The sequence below is a fragment of the Ascidiella aspersa genome, chromosome 3 (assembly GCF_963924565.1).
Source record: "Ascidiella aspersa chromosome 3, kaAscAspe10.2, whole genome shotgun sequence".
NCBI classification, from domain to species: domain Eukaryota; kingdom Metazoa; phylum Chordata; class Ascidiacea; order Phlebobranchia; family Ascidiidae; genus Ascidiella; species Ascidiella aspersa.
Genome location: NC_139449.1, coordinates 11,766,593 through 11,781,413, shown reverse-complemented (window position 1 = coordinate 11,781,413; position 14,821 = coordinate 11,766,593). Strand labels below are relative to the sequence as shown.

The following is a 14,821-nucleotide window of genomic DNA, read 5'->3' as shown; positions in this document are numbered from 1 at the left end:
GCAAGTGGTCTTACGTTTTATGTTGAATATTTCTATCATCTGAGATGTACGAAACTTGGTTTGATTAATAATCCATACTATTATTAACAAAAATATGGATAGAGTTGATATGATATATTCATTTGTAAATGTGACATTCTAAATCTAAGAAACTTGCGTTCTTTCTTATGATTCAAAACGCGAAATAACACTAGCAAACATAAGTATGCCCCCCCTGTCACGTCTTCTTCGTTAGTATAGTGGTCAGCATTCCCGCCTGTCACGCGGGAGACCGGGGTTCGATTCCCCGACGGGGAGAACTTTTTAAATGGCTGAATTTATTCATTTGCTTTTTCTTTTCTAATTGTATTTCGATTCCGCTCAAATTGTAAACCTTAACATAATTCTAGATATAACTGATTGGAAGTTGGTAGTAGAAACATTAATGTAATACACGAACTTTGCTTTATATTTGGAACCATGAAATTACATGAATAACACTTGAAAACTGAAACATAACAGATAAATATGAGCGCACATATAAAGACAAACCAATAAAGAATAGCGGAATAATATTTTTTTAATACAAAAAATTGGAACAAACATACTTAATATAAAAAATGAAAATAATAAAACGATGCAACATTTTATGCAACAGCACACGTGCGCAAGTTTTGCTGACAACGCCGACCATGTTGACCACGCAGAATACTGGTAAACAACGAAGAGCATGACAGGTTCGGGAAAGATGGACCAACATCAGATATTCTACTGAAATTGATTCTTCTTCCAATTGGCACTGTAGTTATTTGGTGAGCGTAAGAAGTATTTTTGCAAGCAGTGATATCTGACACGTGTCTAAAACGTTTCGTTTGCTGTCGATTGTCTTTGAAAAGGCGTTCTGGTTGGCATTGCAAACGATCGTTTACATGTTCATTTTCTTCGCTTCGAGCTCGTTGTACTAGTCGTTGCAGATTTGTTAATGCAAGTGAGTTTACTGTTGGTTGATTTTCTCTTCATTCTACGTCTTGGTTTCACTGTATGAAATCTTTCAATCTTTGGAGACACGTGAAGCGTTTCACAGAGAATCATGCTCAGGAGTCCGATTGCATTGCAGTTCTCAACAGCATTGGGTTACATTTTATTACTAAAGTCGTCTTGCGATAAATTGAACTCGCTTTTATAATTGTGGCACACGAAGTATAAACAAAGTAGTTGATTCCGTATTTATATAGGCAGCAAACCTGCTTTTGATAATTACAAAGAAAAAAGGAGAACTGTCTAATGAAGCGCTGCTAATATTTCCTGTTAACCTTATCAGTGTTGTTTTTTCAAATTCATCGACCACCCGTTGGCAAAACGGCTGTCCCTTTGATGTACTAGTCACAATCTTTACTACCTCTTTATTCAGTATATCAAGTATTTTTATGTTTCAATCTCATCAAAGCCAACAATACACTAAAGGCCAACATACAAAATAAGTTTTACACTACTCCGAATGAGAACTTAATTGAATATAAACCTTCACTTAGTTAAACTAGAGATATCTAAAACTTGTTGATAAATATACACGTATAACGACGAGCCAATTACAAAATATGTCCAACTATCACTGATGGTTTTACAACATTACAGTATTCAACAAAAATGTTTTTAGCAAATATTTTGAAATTACCAATTGTTGTACTTTTTGAAAGACACACAAATCAATAAAGTTCAAATGCAATTTAATTTGTTTGTAAGTGGTCTTACGTTTTATGTTGAATATTTCTATCATCTGAGATGTATAGGAAACACGGTTCGATTAGTAAACCATACAATTGTAAACAAAAATATGGATAGAGTTGATATGATATATTAATTAGTAAAAGTGACATTCCAAATCTCAGAAGCTTTCTTTCTTTCTTATTATTCAAAGTGCGAAATAACACTAGCAAATAGAAACATGCCGCCCTGTAACGCCTTCTTCGTTAGTATAGTGGTCAGCATCCCCGCCTGTCACGCGGGAGACCGGGGTTCGATTCCCCGACGGGGAGATCTTTTTCAAAGGCTGAAGTTATTCATTTGCTTTTTCTACTCTTATGTTATTTCGATTCCGCTCAAATTGTAAACCTTAACATAATTCTAAATATAACTGATTGGAAGTTGGTAGTTGAAACATGAATGAAATACACGAACTTTGCTGTATATTTGGAACCATGAAATTACATGAATAACATTTGAAAATTGAAACATAACAGATAAATATGAGCGCACATATAAAGACAAACCAATAAAGAATAGCTGAATAATATTTTTTTAATACAAAATATTGGAACAAACATACTTAATATAAAAAATGAAAATAATAAAACGATGCAACATTTTATGCAACAGCACACGTGCGCAAGTTTTGCTGACAACGCCGACCATGTTGACCACGCAGAATACTGGTAAACAACGAAGAGCATGACAGGTTCGGGAAAGATGGACCAACATCAGATATTCTACTGAAATTGATTCTTCTTCCAATTGGCACTGTAGTTGTTTGGTGAGCGTAAGAAGTATTTTTGCAAGCAGTGATATCTGACAGGTGTCTAAAACGTTTCGTTTGCTGTCGATAGTCTTTGAAAAGGCATTCTGGTTGGCATTGCAAACGATCGTTTACATGTTCATGTTCTTCGCTTCGAGCTCGTTTCCTCGTTGTACTAGTCGTTGCAGATTTGTTAATGCAAGTGAGTTTACTGTTGGTTGATTGTCCCTTCATTCTACGTCTTAGTTTCGCTGCATGAAATCTTTCAATCTTAGGAGACACGTGAAGCGTTTCACAGAGACTCATGCTCAGGAGTCCGATTGCATTGCAGTTCTCAACAGCATTGGGTGACATTTTATTACTAAAGTCGTCTTGCGATAAATTGAACTCGCTTTTATAATTGTGTCAAACGAAGTATAAACCAAGTAGTTGATTCCATATTTATATAGGCAGCAAAGCTGATTTTGATAATTACAAAGAAAAAAGGAGAACTGTCTAATTGAGCGCTGCTGAAATTTTCTGTTAACCTTATCAGTGTTGTTTTTTCAAATTCATTGACCACCCGCTTGCAGAACGGCTGTCGCTTTGATGTACTAATCACAATCTGTATTACCTCTTTAATCAGTGAATCGAGAATTTTTCGGTTTCAATCTCATCAAAGCAAACGATGCACTATAAATATGTGATAAATATACACCTATAATGACAAGCCAATTAAAATAATATTTCCAATTATCACTGATGGTTTCACAACTTTACAGTATTCAACAAAAATGTGTTTAGCTATTATCTTGAAATCACTAATTCTTGTTCTTTTTGAAAGACACACAAATCAATAAAGTTCTAATGCAATTTAATTTGTTTGCAAGTGGTCTCACGTTTAATGTTGAATATTTCTATCATCTGGGATGTATAAGAAACACGGTTCGATTAGTAAACCATATCATTGTAACTCGCATTAATAATTGTGTCAAACGAAGTTTAAACCAAGTATTTGATTCCATATTTATATAGGCAGCAAAGCTGATTTTGATAATTGCAAAGAAAAAAGGAGAACTGTCTAATGAAGCGCTGCTGAAATTCTCTGTTAACCTTATCAGTGTTGTTTTTTAAAATTCATTGACCACCCGCTTGCAGAACGGCTGTCCCTTTGGTGTACTAATCACAATCTGCATTACCTTTTTAAACAGTCTATCAAGTATTTTTCGGTTTCAATCTCATCATAGCAAACGATGCACTAAAGACAAATATACAAAATAAGTTTTTTAGTACCTTGAATAAGAACTCAACTGAATATAAATCTTCACTTAGTTAAACTAAAGATATCTAAAGCTTGTTGATAAATATACACGTATAATGACGAGCCAATTAAAATAATATTTCCAACTATCACTGATGGTTTTACAACATTACAGTATTCAACAAAAATGTGTTTGGCTATTATTTTGAAATCACCAATTATTGTTCTTTTTGAAAGACACACAAATCAATAAAGTTCAAATGCAATTTAATTTGTTTGCAAGTGGTCTCACGTTTAATGTTGAATATTTCTATCATCTGGGATGTATAGGAAACACGGTTCGATTAGTAAACCATACAATTGTTAACAAAAATATGGATAGAGTTGATATGATATATTAATTTGTAAATGTGACATTCCAAATCTCAGAAGCGTTTTTTTTTTTCTTATTATTCAAAACGCGAAATAACACTAGCAAATATAGGTATGCTTCCCTGTCACGTCTTCCTCGTTAGTATAGTGGTCAGTATCCCCGCCTGTCACGCGGGAGACCTTGGTTCGATTCCCCGACGGGGAGATCTTTTTCAAAGGCTGAAGTTATTCATTTGCTTTTTCTACTCTTATGTTATTTCGATTCCGCTCAAATTGTAAACCTTAACATAATTCTAAATATAACTGATTGGAAGTTGGTAGTTGAAACATGAATGAAATACACGAACTTTGCTGTATATTTGGAACCATGAAATTACATGAATAACATTTGAAAATTGAAACATAACAGATAAATATGAGCGCACATATAAAGACAAACCAATAAAGAATAGCTGAATAATATTTTTTTAATACAAAATATTGGAACAAACATGCTTAATATAAAAAATGAAAATAATAAAACGATGCAACATTTTATGCAACAGCACACGTGCGCAAGTTTTGCTGACAACACCGACCATGTTGACCACGCAGAATACTGGTAACCAACGAAGATCATGACAGGTTCGGGAAAGATGGACCAACATCAGATATTTTATTGAAATTGATTCTTCTTCCAATTGGCACTGTAGTTGTTTGGTGAGCGTAAGAAGGATTTGTGCAAGCAGTGATATCTGACACGTGTCTAAAACGTTTCGCTTGCTATCGATAGTCTTTGAAAAGGCATTCTGGTTGGCATTACAAACGATCGTTTACATGTTCGTTTTCTTCGCTTCGAGCTCGTTTCCTCGTTGTACTAGTCGTTGCAGATTTGTTAATGCAAGTGGGTTTACTGTTGGTTGATTGTCTTTTCATTCTACGTCTTGGTTTCGCTGTATGAAATCTTTCAATCTTTGGAGACACGTGAAGCGTTTCACAGAAACTCATGCTCAGGAGTCCGATTGCATTGCAGTTCTCAACAGCATTGGGTGACATTTTATTACTAAAGTAGTCTTGCGATAAATTGAACTCGCATTAATAATTGTGTCAAACGAAGTTTAAACCAAGTATTTGATTCCATATTTATATAGGCAGCAAAGCTGATTTTGATAATTGCAAAGAAAAAAGGAGAACTGTCTAATGAAGCGCTGCTGAAATTCTCTGTTAACCTTATCAGTGTTGTTTTTTAAAATTCATTGACCACCCGCTTGCAGAACGGTTGTCCCTTTGATGTACTAATCACAATCTGCATTACCTTTTTAAACAGTCTATCAAGTATTTTTCGGTTTCAATCTCATCATAGCAAACGATGCACTAAAGACAAATATACAAAATAAGTTTTTCAGTACCTTGAATAAGAACTCAACTGAATATAAATCTTCACTTAGTTAAACTAAAGATATCTAAAGCTTGTTGATAAATATACACGTATAATGACGAGCCAATTAAAATAATATTTCCAATTATCACTGATGGTTTTACAACATTACAGTATTCAACAAAAATGTGTTTGGCTATTATTTTGAAATCACCAATTATTGTTCTTTTTGAAAGACACACAAATCAATAAAGTTCAAATGCAATTTAATTTGTTTGCAAGTGGTCTCACGTTTAATGTTGAATATTTCTATCATCTGGGACGTATAGGAAACACGGTTCGATTAGTAAACCATACAATTGTTAACAAAAATATGGATAGAGTTGATATGATATATTAATTTGTAAATGTGACATTCCAAATCTCAGAAGCGTTTTTTTTTTCTTATTATTCAAAACGCGAAATAACACTAGCAAATATAGGTATGCTTCCCTGTCACGTCTTCCTCGTTAGTATATTGGTCAGTATCCCCGCCTGTCACGCGGGAGACCTTGGTTCGATTCCCCGACGGGGAGATTTTTTTCAAAGGCTGAAGTTATTCATTTGCTTTTTCTACTCTTATGTTATTTCGATTCCGCTCAAATTGTAAACCTTAACATAATTCTAAATATAACTGATTGGAAGTTGGTAGTTGAAACATGAATGAAATACACGAACTTTGCTGTATATTTGGAACCATGAAATTACATGAATAACATTTGAAAATTGAAACATAACAGATAAATATGAGCGCACATATAAAGACAAACCAATAAAGAATAGCTGAATAATATTTTTTTAATACAAAAAATTGGAACAAACATACCTAATATAAAAAATGAAAATAATAAAACGATGCAACATTTTATGCAACAGCACACGTGCGCAAGTTTTGCTGACAACACCGACCATGTTGACCACGCAGAATACTGGTAACCAACGAAGATCATGACAGGTTCGGGAAAGATGGACCAACATCAGATATTTTATTGAAATTGATTCTTCTTCCAATTGGCACTGTAGTTGTTTGGTGAGCGTAAGAAGGATTTGTGCAAGCAGTGATATCTGACACGTGTCTAAAACGTTTCGCTTGCTATCGATAGTCTTTGAAAAGGCATTCTGGTTGGCATTACAAACGATCGTTTACATGTTCGTTTTCTTCGCTTCGAGCTCGTTTCCTCGTTGTACTAGTCGTTGCAGATTTGTTAATGCAAGTGGGTTTACTGTTGGTTGATTGTCTCTTCATTCTACGTCTTGGTTTCGCTGTATGAAATCTTTCAATCTTTGGAGACACGTGAAGCGTTTCACAGAAACTCATGCTCAGGAGTCCGATTGCATTGCAGTTCTCGACAGCATTGGGTGACATTTTATTACTAAAGTAGTCTTGCGATAAATTGAACTCGCATTAATAATTGTGTCAAACGAAGTTTAAACCAAGTATTTGATTCCATATTTATATACCAAGTAGTTGATTCCGTATTTATATAGGCAGCAAAGCTGCTTTTGATAATCACAAAGAAAAAAGGAGAACTGTCTAATGAAGCGCTGCTGAAATTTTCTGTTAACCTTATCAGTGTTGTTTTTTCAAATTCATTGACCAGCCGCTTGCAGAACGGCTGTCCATTTGATGTACTAATCACAATCTGTATTACTCCTTTAATCAGTATATCAAGTATTTTTCGGTTTCAATCACATCAAAGCAAACGATGCACTAAAGATAAATATACAAAATACGTTTTTCATTACCTTGAATAAGAACTCAACTGAATATATACCTTCACTTAGTTAAACTAGAGATATATAAAGCTTGTTGATAAATATACACGTATGATGACGAGCCAAGTAAAATAATATTTCCAATTATCACTGATGGTTTTACAACATTACAGTATTCAACAAAAATGTGTTTAGCTATTATTTTGAAATCACCAATTCTTGTTCTTTTTGAAAGACACACAAACCAATAAAGTTTAAATGCAATTTAATTTGTTTGCAAGTGGGCTTACGTTTAATGTTGAATATTTCTATCATCTGAGATGTATAGGAAACACGGTTCGATTAGTAAACCATACAATTGTTAACAAAAATATGGATAGAGTTGATATGATATATTAATTCGTAAATATGACATTCCACATCTCAGAAGCTTTTTTTTTTTCTTTCTTATTTTCAAAACGCGAAATAACACCAACAAATATAGGTATGCTACCCTGTCACGTCTTCCTCGTTAATATAGTGGTCAGTATCCCCGCCGGTCACACGGGAGACCGGGCTTCGATTCCCCGACGGGGAGATCTTTTTCAAAGGCTGAAGTTATTCATTTGCTTTTTCTACTCTTATGTTATTTCGATTCCGCTCAAATTGTAAACCTTAACATAATTCTAGATATAACTGATTGGAAGTTGGTAGTTGAAACATGAATGAAATACACGAACTTTGCTGTATATTTGGAACCATGAAATTACATTAATAACATTTGAAAACTGAAACATAACAGATAAATACGTGCGCATATATAAAGACAAAACAATAAAGAAAAGCTGAATAATATTTTTTTTAATACAAAAGATTGGAACAAACATATACTTAATATAGAAAATGAAAATAATAAAATGATGCAACAGCACACGTGCGCAAGTTTTGCTGACAACGCCGACCATGTTGACCTCGCAGAACACTGGTAACCAACGAAGAGCATGACAGGTTCGGGAAAGATGGACCAACATCAGATATTTTACTGAAATTGATTCTTCTTCCAATTGGCACTGTAGTTGTTTGGTGAGCGTAAGAAGGATTTGTGCAAGCAGTGATATCTGACACGTGTCTAAAACGTTTCGCTTGCTATCGATAGTCTTTGAAAAGGCATTCTGGTTGGCATTACAAACGATCGTTTACATGTTCGTTTTCTTCGCTTCGAGCTCGTTTCCTCGTTGTACTAGTCGTTGCAGATTTGTTAATGCAAGTGGGTTTACTGTTGGTTGATTGTCTCTTCATTCTACGTCTTGGTTTCGCTGTATGAAATCTTTCAATCTTTGGAGACACGTGAAGCGTTTCACAGAAACTCATGCTCAGGAGTCCGATTGCATTGCAGTTCTCAACAGCATTGGGTGACATTTTATTACTAAAGTAGTCTTGCGATAAATTGAACTCGCATTAATAATTGTGTCAAACGAAGTTTAAACCAAGTATTTGATTCCATATTTATATACCAAGTAGTTGATTCCGTATTTATATAGGCAGCAAAGCTGCTTTTGATAATCACAAAGAAAAAAGGAGAACTGTCTAATGAAGCGCTGCTGAAATTTTCTGTTAACCTTATCAGTGTTGTTTTTTCAAATTCATTGACCAGCCGCTTGCAGAACGGCTGTCCATTTGATGTACTAATCACAATCTGTATTACTCCTTTAATCAGTATATCAAGTATTTTTCGGTTTCAATCACATCAAAGCAAACGATGCACTAAAGATAAATATACAAAATACGTTTTTCATTACCTTGAATAAGAACTCAACTGAATATATACCTTCACTTAGTTAAACTAGAGATATATAAAGCTTGTTGATAAATATACACGTATGATGACGAGCCAAGTAAAATAATATTTCCAATTATCACTGATGGTTTTACAACATTAAAGTATTCAACAAAAATGTGTTTAGCTATTATTTTGAAATCACCAATTCTTGTTCTTTTTGAAAGACACACAAACCAATAAAGTTTAAATGCAATTTAATTTGTTTGCAAGTGGGCTTACGTTTAATGTTGAATATTTCTATCATCTGAGATGTATAGGAAACACGGTTCGATTAGTAAACCATACAATTGTTAACAAAAATATGGATAGAGTTGATATGATATATTAATTCGTAAATATGACATTCCACATCTCAGAAGCTTTTTTTTTTCTTTCTTATTTTTAAAACGCGAAATAACACCAACAAATATAGGTATGCTACCCTGTCACGTCTTCCTCGTTAATATAGTGGTCAGTATCCCCGCCTGTCACGCGGGAGACCGGGGTTCGATTCCCCGACGGGGAGATCTTTTTCAAAGGCTGAAGTTATTCATTTGCTTTTTCTACTCTTATGTTATTTCGATTCCGCTCAAATTGTAAACCTTAACATAATTCTAGATATAACTGATTGGAAGTTGGTAGTTGAAACATGAATGAAATACACGAACTTTGCTGTATATTTGGAACCATGAAATTACATAAATAACATTTGAAAACTGAAACATAACAGATAAATACGTGCGCATATATAAAGACAAAACAATAAAGAAAAGCTGAATAATATTTTTTTTAATACAAAAGATTGGAACAAACATATACTTAATATAGAAAATGAAAATAATAAAATGATGCAACAGCACACGTGCGCAAGTTTTGCTGACAACGCCGACCATGTTGACCTCGCAGAACACTGGTAACCAACGAAGAGCATGACAGGTTCGGGAAAGATGGACCAACATCAGATATTTTACTGTAATTGATTCTTCTTCCAATTGGCACTGTAGTTGTTTGGTGAGCGTAAGAAGGATTGGTGCAAGCAGTGATATCTGACACGTGTCTAAAACGTTTCGCTTGCTGTCGATAGTCTTTGAAAAGGCATTCTGGTTGGCATTGCAAACGATCGTTTACATGTTCGTTTTCTTCGCTTCGAGCTCGTTTCCTCGTTGTACTAGTCGTTGCAGATTTGTTAATGCAAGTGGGTTTACTGTTGGTTGATTGTCTCTTCATTCTACGTCTTGGTTTCGCTGTATGAAATCTTTCAATCTTTGGAGACACGTGAAGCGTTTCACAGAAACTCATGCTCAGGAGTCCGATTGCATTGCAGTTCTTAACAGCATTGTGTGACATTTTATTACTAAAGTCGTGTTGCGATAAATTGAACTCACTTTTATAATTGTGTCAAACGAAGTATAAGCCAAGTAGTTGATTCCGTATTTATATAGGCAGCAAAGCTGCTTTTGATAATTACAAAGAAAAAAGGAGAACTGTCTAATGAAGCGCTGCTGAAATTTTCTGTTAACCTTTTCAGTGTTGTTTTTTCAAATTCATTGACCACCCGCTTGCAGAACGGCTGTCCCTTTGATGTACTAATCACAATCTGTATTACTCCTTTAATCAGTATATCAAGTATTTTTCGGTTTCAATCACATCAAAGCAAACGATGCACTAAAGATAAATATACAAAATAAGTTTTTCAGTACCTTGAATAAGTACTCAACTGAATATAAATTTCAATTAGTTAAACTAGAGATATATAAACCTTGTTGATAAATATACACGTATAATGACGAGCCAATTAAAATAATATTTCCAATTATCACTGATGGTTTAACAACTTCACAGTATTCAACAAAAATGTATTTAGCTATTATTTTGAAATCACCAATTCTTGTTTTTTTTGAAAGACACACAAATCAATGAAGTTCAAATGCAATTTAATTTGTTTGCAAGTGGTCTTACGTTTAATGTTGAATATTTCTATCATCTGAGATGTATAGGAAACACGGTTCGATTAGTAAACTATACAATTGTTAACAAAAATATGGATAGAGTTGATATGATATATTAATTTGTAAATGTGACATTCCAAATCTCAGAAGCTTTTTTTTTTCTTTCTTATTATTCAAAACGCGAAATAACACCAGCAAATATAGGTATGCTACCCTGTCACGTCTTCCTCGTTAGTATAGTGGTCAGTATCCCCGCCTGTCACGCGGGAGACCGGGGTTCGATCCCCGACGGGGAGATCTTTTTCAAAGGCTGAAGTTATTCATTTGCTTTTTCTACTCTTATGTTATTTCGATTCCGCTCAAATTGTAAACCTTAACATAATTCTAGATATAACTGATTGGAAGTTGGTAGTTGAAACATGAATGAAATACACGAACTTTGCTGTATAGTTGGAACCATGAAATTACATGAATAACATTTGAAAACTGAAACATAACAGATAAATACGTGCGCATATATAAAGACAAAACAACAAAGAAAAGCTAAATAATATTTTTTTTAATACAAAAGATTGGAACAAACATATACTTAATATAGAAAATGAAAATAATAAAATGATGCAACATTTTATGCAACAGCACACGTGCCCAAGTTTTGCTGATAACGCCGACCATGTTTACCTCGCAGAACACTGGTAACCAACGAAGAGCATGACAGGTTCGGGAAAGATGGACCAACATCAGATATTTTACTGAAATTGATTCTTCTTCCAATTGGCACTGTAGTTGTTTGGTGAGCGAAAGAAGGATTTTTGCAAGCAGTGATATCTGACACGTGTCTAAAATGTTTCGCTTGCTGTCGATAGTCTTTGAAAAGGCATTCTGGTTGGCATTGCAAACGATCGTTTACATGTTCATTTTCTTCGCTTCGAGCTCGCTTCCTCGTTGTACTAGTCGTTGCAGATTTGTTAATGCAAGTGGGTTTATTGTTTGTTGATTGTCTTTTCATTCTAAGTCTTGGTTTTGCTGTATGAAATCTTTGAATCTTTGGAGACACGTGAAGCGTTTCACATAGACTCATGCTCAGGAGTCCGATTGCTTTGCAGTTCTCAACAGCATTGGGTGACATTTTATTACTAAACTCGTCTTGCGATAAATTGAACTCGCTTTTATAATTGTGTCAAACGAAGTATAAGCCAAGTAGTTGATTCCGTATTTATATAGGCAGCAAAGCTGCTTTTGATAATCACAAAGAAAAAAGGAGAACTGTCTAATGAAGCGCTGCTGAAATTTTCTGTTAACCTTATCAGTGTTGTTTTTTCAAATTCATTGACCAGCCGCTTGCAGAACGGCTGTCCATTTGATGTACTAATCACAATCTGTATTACTCCTTTAATCAGTATATCAAGTATTTTTCGGTTTCAATCACATCAAAGCAAACGATGCACTAAAGATAAATATACAAAATACGTTTTTCATTACCTTGAATAAGAACTCAACTGAATATATACCTTCACTTAGTTAAACTAGAGATATATAAAGCTTGTTGATAAATATACACGTATGATGACGAGCCAAGTAAAATAATATTTCCAATTATCACTGATGGTTTTACAACATTACAGTATTCAACAAAAATGTGTTTAGCTATTATTTTGAAATCACCAATTCTTGTTCTTTTTGAAAGACACACAAACCAATAAAGTTTAAATGCAATTTAATTTGTTTGCAAGTGGGCTTACGTTTAATGTTGAATATTTCTATCATCTGAGATGTATAGGAAACACGGTTCGATTAGTAAACCATACAATTGTTAACAAAAATATGGATAGAGTTGATATGATATATTAATTCGTAAATATGACATTCCACATCTCAGAAGCTTTTTTTTTTTTCTTTCTTATTTTCAAAACGCGAAATAACACCAACAAATATAGGTATGCTACCCTGTCACGTCTTCCTCGTTAATATAGTGGTCAGTATCCCCGCCTGTCACGCGGGAGACCGGGGTTCGATTCCCCGACGGGGAGATCTTTTTCAAAGGCTGAAGTTATTCATTTGCTTTTTCTACTCTTATGTTATTTCGATTCCGCTCAAATTGTAAACCTTAACATAATTCTAGATATAACTGATTGGAAGTTGGTAGTTGAAACATGAATGAAATACACGAACTTTGCTGTATATTTGGAACCATGAAATTACATAAATAACATTTGAAAACTGAAACATAACAGATAAATACGTGCGCATATATAAAGACAAAACAATAAAGAAAAGCTGAATAATATTTTTTTTAATACAAAAGATTGGAACAAACATATACTTAATATAGAAAATGAAAATAATAAAATGATGCATCAGCACACGTGCGCAAGTTTTGCTGACAACGCCGACCATGTTGACCTCGCAGAACACTGGTAACCAACGAAGAGCATGACAGGTTCGGGAAAGATGGACCAACATCAGATATTTTACTGAAATTGATTCTTCTTCCAATTGGCACTGTAGTTGTTTGGTGAGCGTAAGAAGGATTTGTGCAAGCAGTGATATCTGACACGTGTCTAAAACGTTTCGCTTGCTGTCGATAGTCTTTGAAAAGGCATTCTGGTTGGCATTGCAAACGATCGTTTACATGTTCGTTTTCTTCGCTTCGAGCTCGTTTCCTCGTTGTACTATTCGTTGCAGATTTGTTAATGCAAGTGGGTTTATTGTTTGTTGATTGTCTTTTCATTCTACGTCTTGGTTTTGCTGTATGAAATCTTTGAATCTTTGGAGACACGTGAAGCGTTTCACATAGACTCATGCTCAGGAGTCCGATTGCTTTGCAGTTCTCAACAGCATTGGGTGACATTTTATTACTAAAGTCGTCTTGCGATAAATTGAACTCACTTTTATAATTGTGTCAAACGAAGTATAAACCAAGTAGTTGATTCCGTATTTATATAGGCAGCAAAGCTGCTTTTGATAATTACAAAGAAAAAAGGAGAACTGTCTAATGAAGCGCTGCTGAAATTTTCTGTTAACCTTATCAGTGTTGTTTTTTCAAATTCATTGACCACCCGCTTGCAGAACGGCTGTCCCTTTGATGTACTAATCACAATCTGTATTACTCCTTTAATCAGTATATCAAGTATTTTTCGGTTTCAATCACATCAAAGCAAACGATGCACTAAAGATAAATATACAAAATAAGTTTTTCAGTACCTTGAATAAGTACTCAACTGAATATAAATTTCAATTAGTTAAACTAGAGATATATAAACCTTGTTGATAAATATACACGTATAATGACGAGCCAATTAAAATAATATTTCCAATTATCACTGATGGTTTAACAACTTCACAGTATTCAACAAAAATGTATTTAGCTATTATTTTGAAATCACCAATTCTTGTTTTTTTTGAAAGACACACAAATCAATGAAGTTCAAATGCAATTTAATTTGTTTGCAAGTGGTCTTACGTTTAATGTTGAATATTTCTATCATCTGAGATGTATAGGAAACACGGTTCGATTAGTAAACTATACAATTGTTAACAAAAATATGGATAGAGTTGATATGATATATTAATTTGTAAATGTGACATTCCAAATCTCAGAAGCTTTTTTTTTTCTTTCTTATTATTCAAAACGCAAAATAACACCAGCAAATATAGGTATGCTACCCTGTCACGTCTTCCTCGTTAGTATAGCGGTCAGTATCCCCGCCTGTCACGCGGGAGACCGGGGTTCGATCCCCGACGGGGAGATCTTTTTCAAAGGCTGAAGTTATTCATTTGCTTTTTCTACTCTTATGTTATTTCGATTCCGCTCAAATTGTAAACCTTAACATAATTCTAGATATAACTGATTGGAAGT

The 14,821-nt window shown here is 34.2% G+C and overlaps 3 non-coding genes across 3 annotated transcripts; all 3 read left to right on the top strand.

Annotated features, from left to right (window-relative positions):
* Nucleotides 1-225: 225 nt before the first annotated feature.
* On the top strand, nucleotides 226-297 carry Trnad-guc (transfer RNA aspartic acid (anticodon GUC)). The gene has a single exon. It is a non-coding gene; the product is annotated as a tRNA-Asp (tRNA).
* Nucleotides 298-9,467: 9,170 nt separating this feature from the next.
* Nucleotides 9,468-9,539, top strand: Trnad-guc (transfer RNA aspartic acid (anticodon GUC)). The gene has a single exon. It is a non-coding gene; the product is annotated as a tRNA-Asp (tRNA).
* A 3,381-nt stretch (nucleotides 9,540-12,920) lies between these two features.
* Trnad-guc (transfer RNA aspartic acid (anticodon GUC)) lies at nucleotides 12,921-12,992 on the top strand. Its single transcript has one exon. It is a non-coding gene; the product is annotated as a tRNA-Asp (tRNA).
* The last annotated feature ends 1,829 nt before the right edge of the window (nucleotides 12,993-14,821 follow it).